Below are 9,675 nucleotides of genomic sequence, written 5' to 3' on the forward strand. Positions count from 1 at the left end.
CCCACACTCATGAATCATAGCCCTCAGGGTTTATTTCCCATATTTAACAAAAAGAAAGAGTGACAAACTAGGCAAGCTCACAAACTATGCAGATATAGGTTACTAAAATATGTAGAATGAAGTTTCCCACTATGTTCATAGGATATTGCTGCATTTGTTTGTTTGTTTGTTTTAATACAAGGTGATAGTCTTATAGAAGGTGATACATCTTTTAAAAAGTGATAGTCATGGTCTCATCCTCTATAGTGTGTGTGGGAGACTAAATACCTTATTTTATTATAATTTTATTATAATTCCATATCTAAGCACTTGAAAAAGTGTACAATCAAAATTCATTAAATTTGTAGCTGTATTTGTAGAGCTCAGTTGTGTTTACTGTCAAACGGGCAACTCAACCAGCTGGTAGACATCCATAATTACTAAACTAAAGGGTGAATTTGGAAAAATCAGTAAAATGCTGTTTAATGTGATTCAATTTGTAAGAATTAACATAAAAATATTTTTTCCACAAGTATTTCATTGTGCCTGTTAAAGGGGAAAGTCACATATTCACAAGTACTAACACAAAACAACTTGTTCATTAACATCATTAACATCAAATATTTTATTTAACACATTCTACTGATTTGATGTAATTGTTTGGTCACTTACATTATAGATTTTAATTATTTATAACCTCTTAATTCAAAAACAGACAACAAAAAAAATCAAGAATCAGTTATACACTATGGCTGAAGGCATTTAGTGAAATCATTTTCTTCCATTATATATTACTGTCATCTCTGGAAAGTCCATGATACAAAGTTAGCATTGCTTCCACATCTTTGTTCTGTAATAATAAAAGTAATAAAAGATTGGTGAATACAAGAAGTGAATCTTAATTTGTGAATAATAAACACACAAATAATAAACAAGCACAAATCAAGATGTAACAAAGTTGGAAAAAGCCACCTTATTGATTAAATTATCTAACACATTATTGAAGTAACACTAATAAACATACCTCCATCCTATTTGTTTTGCATTGATGATCAATGTCACATAGCTTACACACATTGGATATTGTGCACACTGCCACCTTCTGTTCTGATAGTGCTAATGATGTGGTCTGTTAACATTATGCTTCAAAGTTTTATCCATTTATAAAAATTGTATTCACCTGGGAGATAATCAGTAACATACTGTAGTCAAATATCATTAGTGCCAAGAGCAGTAAAGGACAAGTACATTATCTTTAAATCATGTCAATCATCTTTAAAGAATTGTTCAACTGTTTAGAATATCACAGCACTAGGAAAAGCCTAAGTCAATATCACTTATTATTAATATTAAAACTAGTCTGAATTAAGACTAGTCTAATGAAGTTAAAATCAAAACATAACTAGAATGCCACATTTTAAACTACATGGTCTAAACTGACTGATTATGGGTTTGTTATTAATCTCTGCAGAATTGATCAATGTCTATGCATAAAATTACACAGGTGTTTGTTGCATGCTTTTAATAAATTATTGATATAACAGTTTGCATAGTACCCAAAATGAGATTAAACCCTTCGTCTGTTTCTGGGACCAAGGCCACTTACCATCTACTACATCACTAGTTCTCAGGAGATCTGATGTAATGATCCAAAATCTGATGTAATGATCCAATTTACCTCAGAGACACCAATTAAGCTTCTCTAGAGAGTAAAGGGCTTTTAACATGGGTTTTCAGGTTAGCTCATTTGGTAAAGGAAGTGATTGCGCAGGCACACTTTTTACACCACTGAATATACACACATCCTCTCGCACAAGAATAAATCACATTCAGTGCTTACAAAACTATGATACATTCTGCCAGAGGAATAAAAGCATTTGTTTATGGAAATTAGAGAACTTAATTGGTAGTTATGATATTGTTATATCCCTTTTCATTTCTGCTCAAGAAACCAAGTAAACCTCAGGGTCATTATCAGTGGGTGGCAGAAGTTCACTAGTTTTGAAGTAAGTATATTGAAACATATAGTAAAACGTGCTGCCAGGGAACAAGCGTCATGCCCCAAATGGATCATTCTAGAGAAATGTCCACTTTTCTGTCCCCAGCGTTTGCATAAAGTTTACACTTAAAATAGACTGTGAGTCACAATTGGGTTACATTTTTGAATTATAGAAACTGTTATTTGAACAATTATACCTATTTGAGTCATGAATTAGGTATTATTTATTTATAGGAAATTCCAAGTACCATAAAAGTGCTTGTCCCCATGGTCATGTCTGAAGGTTTAGGGGCATATATTGAGTTTAAAAAAATTTTCTCCCCCAATATAATTGCAATAATTTATATGTCACTATCACATTTATGATGTGGATGATATAAAAAACTAAAATGCAAGTAAATATTATAAATAATTTGATGGAAATGGCTGTCCCCTGGAGTCATGTCACTGGTGTTACCGCTCAACAAACAACTCTTATTCTGGAAAAAATCCATACTTTTGACATCACTGTCTATTTACTACATCCTACTTCCTGCAGATCCATTAAGAAAGGCACATGGTAAGTCTGCTGTCTCTTTTCAGTTATCAGAAATATTCTTATTTGTCTCATAATTTCATACGAGGCTTTTAGTTGAGGTCACTGGTATAACCTATTTTATTATAAGGGAATTTCAAAATATTATATTAAAAATTTATTAAATTGCATACTTTAGAGAGTATAGCATAATTAGCAATATGTGCAGTAGCACTGTCCCCACCATCATCTCCAGATAGATCACCCAGCATTTCAAGGTAGAAACTGAACTGGGGATGTTACGAATTCAGAAACCAGTAGAAGGATATGTCATAGACTGCAGCTTTCAGGGATTGATAGCTACTGTAATTCGTAATTTGGGAAAGGATGTTACAAGCATGTCCTGCCTTTAAGACTGTAATAACAATGCATAGCATACAATAGCCACACACACATACACATATGACAATTAAATTTTTAGACGTCACATCCGTATTTGCTTCCTAGTCTCCCATTCATTGCAATACCATCCCACACCCTACTCACTCACTCATCCTTTCCTACCCTCTCCTGCCCCCCAGCACACACACATACAAACACAGACACACACAAATATGAGTGAAGTAAAGTGAAGAAAGTGAAAAACTTTTTAAACAAATATTTTTATTTTGGAGACAACTACAGCAAGGGAGGAGAGTACATAGGAGAGTGCACAAAGAAAGCAAAGGGAAATTCAGAAACTGAAAGATGTATTAATCACTTGGAATTTAAAATATGAAAAGTTGAAGAAATGCAACATATGTCTACGCTGTGTTACTCTGGACAGCCCAAGAGTAAAAACACAAGAAAGCCTACAAGGTTTGCGAGTCAACTCCCAGTTAAAAAAGCCCTGAACTTCCACTTTGCTCTTTTGGGAGCACTGAAACAGAAATATAAGGCTTTGAAGGACACAAAATCCAAACAGAATCTTGCACAGCTGGTGTCAGATAAGTTGGTGAAAAAATGAAGATGCAAGACATACTGTAAGAACAACATTGGTTGTGAATAACTGTAATAATATTGGTTGTGAATCTTGAACCTTGAACATCAAAACAAGTCTGAGTGGCCGAAAAACTGAAGGAGACTGGTAGGATAGTGAGACAGGGATGATGTCAGCAGACTAACCACAGGGAAGAAAAATACATTAACCCTCAGAAAGGTTAAGAGACAGAGGAGGTTGCTTTGTGATTCCCTGCTTAACCTTCATAAGAAATTTGTAGCAGAGCACCAACAGATTTCTTAAGCTTTCTTCTGCTGTTAGAGACCATTTTGGGTGGTTAGACCAAATGATAGAGACAGAGAGCCTTGCCAATGTGAGACCCATGAAAATCTACAGTTCATGGCTGACAAATTATACAAACTAAAAAACTAAGAGGAAATGTTAGACAGTACTGTTTGCAACAACTTTTGGCCTATGGTGAATGTATGGATTGCAAACAAACCATCTTTCCCCTCACCACATCAACAAATAGGACGGAAACTCCAACACAGTGGTGCCAGGGGAAGGTGGACTTCTCAAAACCAGGTGAAGAGACAAGAATGAGCACAATTACTATGAAGAAAGATGTCCCAATACAAGAGGATGAACTTGTGACACAATTCCAAGACATTCCAACTTCTGGAGACATATTTTCAATATCCGCTGGCAATACAATGCCTACCATAAACTCAGAGAGAACCTGACCACCAAGGACTGCCTCATCCTCATTGATTTTAGTGAAAACTACACATGTAAACACCAGAGTACTCTGTCTGAAGGGCATGGGGATCATCTCCCATGCAGAAGTCATGACCAACCAGCTGGATGGGCTCATCTTGACCCCGTTCTGGAATGCTCAAAAATGACCACTTTAGTGTGCAGAACCTTCATTTCTTCAGTGATGGACCTGCCACCCAGTACAAAAACCAAAAAAAAGAATTTTGGTGTCCAGTTACACCTGTCTTCTGATTCTTCCTCAACACATTCATTGAATTCAACAGCTAGAGGTTCAAATGTTCCTTTTTTCCACCTATATTCTTTCCTTTTCACTTTGCCTCTTGCTGTCTGGTTTGTTATTTTGTCCTGTGTTGTTGGGCCCTCTGTCCTCATCTGGTCTACACTTTCATCTGACAATGATGGGCCCTCTCTCTATGCACTGGTCTGGTTGACACTGTCATCTCGAAAGTCTTCCTCATCACTACTATCTGAGCTTTCCTCAGTAAGCTTTGCATTTGGAGACCACTCCTCATCATCATCATCATCCTCATCTTCCCCTAACTGCTCTAAGCACAATTGCCATCCATAAGAATGCTGATGACATCTTCAACACTGTACTTTTTTGACATCTGAAAATACATACAAAACACTAATGTTTATGTATTCTGAATTTCTTCTCTGAATTGGTAAATATAACATATTTGATAATCATTTAATTGTGTTACTGAAAATTGATGATGACAAAAGACAAGTATTAGCAAGATACAACATTAGGTTGCATGTACAAAAATCACATATAAATATTTAAATTCCATTAGGTTGGAATCATTTAAAATTATATTAAGATGACATTTTGATTTTTAATTAGTTTAATAAATAATAAAAACTTTGTATTTGGCATTGAGGCAGGAATAATGCAGACTGCATCATGAAATGCAATACAGTGATAACTAAGGTAAATTACCTTATATACCTGCTGTATCATATTTGATACACATATATTCAACACAATTTTACTATAACATTCTGTATAAAATATAAATTAATTATTTGTTGCTTCAATAAAGTTCATATTTAAAAATCAGTATCAACATAAATGCTGTTTTTACCATAACTTTTTCAAAATGAGCAAAGATGTCCCTGCAAAAAAACTAGCAAGTCAGTCCCTGAAGGCAGCCATATTGGAAAAGACAGCCTAAAGCCTGCTATTGACTGCAGAGCATGAGTAAATCCACTAGTGGGCAGAAGACAAGTCTCAGATTGTATACAACGGGTTTTTGAGAAAAGTACTGATGATGTAGGTGGTGCAGAGGTCTCAGAAACTCATGTATCAGATATGATACATTTGGCATTATAGGGTTTAATTAGTTTACTAAGCATGGGTACTGTAATTTGTGTTCTCTGTGCATAGTCTGTGTCCTTGTAATTTCTGTTGTTTATTGTACTACTGCAAAAAAACAATTTACTCATCTATGTATCTATGTATCTATGTATCTATCTATCTATCTATCTATCTATTCAAGTAGATTTCCTCCAGGTTCTCGTTTCCTCCCACGTCCCAAAAACATACCAGTAGGTAGACTGGTTCCCTTAAAATGCCCCAAGGTCTGAATGAGTGTGTGAAATATGAATGGGGGTGTGAAAGTGTGTGTGTGAATGTGTGTGAACATGTGCCTGCATGGTGACTTGCAATGAACTGGCATGCCATCCAGGATAAAGTGCTTACTGAAAACGAGTGAGAGTGTCATGATAAACGTTCATTTGTATGTTATAAAAGTGTATACGGAATTGTTGTAACATGACTTTTTTTTTTTTTTTTTTACACAAAACCATAACTGTCAACCTAACCGTAAAAGGAAATATGGAGATGAGTGATGGAAAACCTGTAAAATTTGGTAAAAATTTTTAGAAAAGAGTCTCTTTTCCTTTTCTGTTTTTATTGTCATTATTGTCTTTGTAAAATAGGGATAAACCATCAAAATAATCTCAACAAACAAACAGAACGCTGTGTGTGTGTGTGTGTGTGTGTGTGTGTGTGTGTGTGTGCTACTTTATTTACTGCTGTGCCCAGCCATGTTGATTTTACGTCACCTGCTGAACTCTGAGGTACCAATGACTATAAATGGGTGGACGTCACAACAGAGATTCAAAAGTAAACTCAAAATATCTCTGGGGTGTTCTAGTGGCTGGTAGCAGTACCATTTTAACTCTGCCCATTCCCATGTTAGTGAATGTGAAAAGACTCAAACATTTTACGTTACATCTTAATAGATTATTTTTTTGGAAATGGTGTTCAGTCGTTTTAACAATTTCAGCTGACTTTCATATCATCCAATATTTTCCCTTACAATAAATGCATTTTATGGGATTTTATTGGGTTTTATTTATATTTTATTATTGATGATAATAAAGAATGAAAGAAAGAAAGAAAGAAAGAAAGAAAGAGGTAATGAGGTAATTGACAGGTTTTGGGATGGGATAGAAATGACAGTCGAGCCTCATGACCGTGCAGTTTCCAACACAGACCTGAATCTCTTACTTAGCTTACAGCCCAGCAAACTTCCTTTTATATCTTTAAATCTTTGTAGATTTACAGTGTTGACAGCTTTGACAGTTATATATCAAAGCCATGTCTTGTTCTGTTAATTGTTGTAACAAACCTTTAGCGAGGAGTTCTTTTGGTATGTCGCAGTTTTTCCAGTATGTTGCTCATTTTGATGTCTAAACTAGCTTAGACTAAGTAGCAAACCAAGGTCAATGAAAAAAGTGATGGCATAAACCAAGGCAGCTAACACTAGCTAAATTTCATAACAATTTATTGACTCTATGACCTTAGCAAACAATCAAAGTAGCTTGTAAGGTTAGCCCATCATTCATTTTTATAACATTTTTGTAAGGAGTAGACCATAAGAGCACACTTCTCCATTCAGAAGGGTAATTGCAGGTGTTAGAGCTAGATGAAAATCATGGAGAGCAGCGATTATTTTTCCTCAAAAAATAAATGTTGGCTGCTCTTTACCAGTATATTTTCAGTTGGTACCTTACAACGAGCTACTTATTCTTACATTACTTTGATTAAAATGATGGGTAATGTCAGCTAGCTAGCAATGGTAGTTCAGTCAGTCATGACTCAAAGCTTTAAAATCTCTTCCTGACAATGGTAATTCAATATACTTGCGTAAATATACGATTACAATTTACCATTTGAAACCATTTATTCTGTAGCACTTTACTGTGACCTAATGAGCAAAAAGTGATAAAAGTTGATTAAATTACTCTTGGCTCATTTTATAAGATCTTAGCCTGTGAGAGTTAAAAATAAATTAGTGTTAGCTAGCTAAATCATTCTTTGTGACTAAAAACACCTCTTTATCTTTATAAAACCTTAAACTCACTTAAAATATACAGACATGTTATCATTATAATAAAATCCCAAGAGGAAGAACATCTAAGGACAAGATACACTGCAATATACTACACTGCAATATATTAAATTCATCAGTCGAAAGTGGAACTTTTTGGACACAATAAAATCTCCAATGCAGGAGAAGTTCTGATAGCGAGGAATCCAATGACCTACAGTGAGAAATATTTAAAATTTGGATTTGTGTCCATGCACAGTGACAAAGTCAAACCCTTTCCCAAGTGTGTGATATGTTTGACGCAGCTTTCTAATCAAAGTATGAAGCCAGCTTTCTTAAAAAGACATTTGGAAACAAAACATGAACATCAGTCTCTACTGAACAGACTCTTACTCAAATTTTCACAAGATGGCGACTCCCATTTCAACCAGAAAAGGCTTCAAAACCGCACGATGGGAGTAAATGTCCCCATGTTGACCACTCATATACACTCACTGAGCACTTTATTAGGAACACCTGTACACCTACTCATTCCTAGTCTAATTAGCCAATCATGTAGCAGCAGTGCAATGCATAAAATCATGCAGATATGTGCCAGCAGCTTTGGGTTCTGTTCACAAACCATCAGAATGGGGAAAAAAGGGACCTCAGTGATTTTGACCATGGCATGATTGTTGGTACCAGATGGGTTGGTTTGAGTATTTATATAACTGCTGATCTCCTGGGATATTCATGTACAAATAATCTCTAGAGTTTACACAGAATGGTGAATTAAAGTAAAAACATCCAGTCAGCGGCACTTCTGTGGATGGAATCGCCATGTTGATGAGAGAAGTCAACGGAGAATGGCCAGACTTGTTCAAGCTAACAGAAAGGCTACAGTAACTCAGATAACTACTCTGTACAACTGTGGTGAGCAGAAAATGCACAATACGTCGAAGCTTGAGGCGGATGGGCTACAACAGCAGTGGACCATGTCAGTTTCCACTTCTGTCAGCCAAGAACAGAAAGCTGATGCTGCAGTGGGCACAGGCTCACCAAAACTGGACAGTTGAAGACTGGAAAAAAAACGTAGCCTTGTCTGATGAATCTCGACTTCTGCTGAGGCACACAGATGGTAGGGTCAGAGTTTGGCAAAGAAAATGAATCCATGGACCAACCTGCACTGTGTCAACAGTCCAGGGTGGTGGAGGTGATATAATGGTGTGGGGAATGTTTTCTTGGCACACTTTGGGCCCGTTAATACCAATCAATCATCGCTTGAATGAGACAGCCTATTTGAGTATTGTTGGTGACCATGTATATCCCTTCATCAACCAACCAGACTTCTTGTGAAAACTGTGATGAATTTACTGGTTGCACATTTGCACTATTTCTCCATATAGTACACAGTTATAGAAGGAATTTATTTATAATTGCACTATCCTTTAGCACCCAGATGAGGATGGGTTCCCTTTTGCGTCTGGTTCCTCTCAAGGTTTCTTCCTCATATCGTCTCAGGGAGTTTTTCCTTGCCACCATCACCTCCAGCTTGCTCATTAGGGATAAATTCACATTTACAATTTATTTTGGTTTAATTTAATTTGAATCTATTTATTTCTGTAAAGCTGCTTTGTGACAATTTCCACTGTTAAAAGCGCTATACAAATAAAACTGAATTGAATTCATGGCCACAATTTACCGACGTGCTAATGGCTACTTCCAGCATGATAATGCACCAGGTCACAAAGCAAAAGTCATCTCAAACTGGTTTCATTAACATGACACCAAGTTCAATGTTCTTCAGTGGCCTTCCCAGTCACTGGATCTGAATCCAATAGATCCTTTGGGATGTGGTAGAACAGAACCGTTGCATGAAAGTGCACCTGAAAATCTGCAGGAACTGTGTGATTTAATCATGTCAACATGTCTCAAAGAAATGTTTCCAACATCTTGTGGAAACCATGGCATGAATAATTGAGTCTGTTTTGATAGCACAGTGAGGCCCTACCCAGTTTTAGTATAGTGTTCCTAATAAAGTTCTCAGTGAGTGTATATATTCACTATGAGAAATGACGTTGATAAGTTCCCGAGTAGGAATTCCGAG

Source organism: Pangasianodon hypophthalmus, chromosome 15 (genome assembly GCF_027358585.1).
Source record: "Pangasianodon hypophthalmus isolate fPanHyp1 chromosome 15, fPanHyp1.pri, whole genome shotgun sequence".
Lineage (NCBI taxonomy): Eukaryota > Metazoa > Chordata > Actinopteri > Siluriformes > Pangasiidae > Pangasianodon > Pangasianodon hypophthalmus.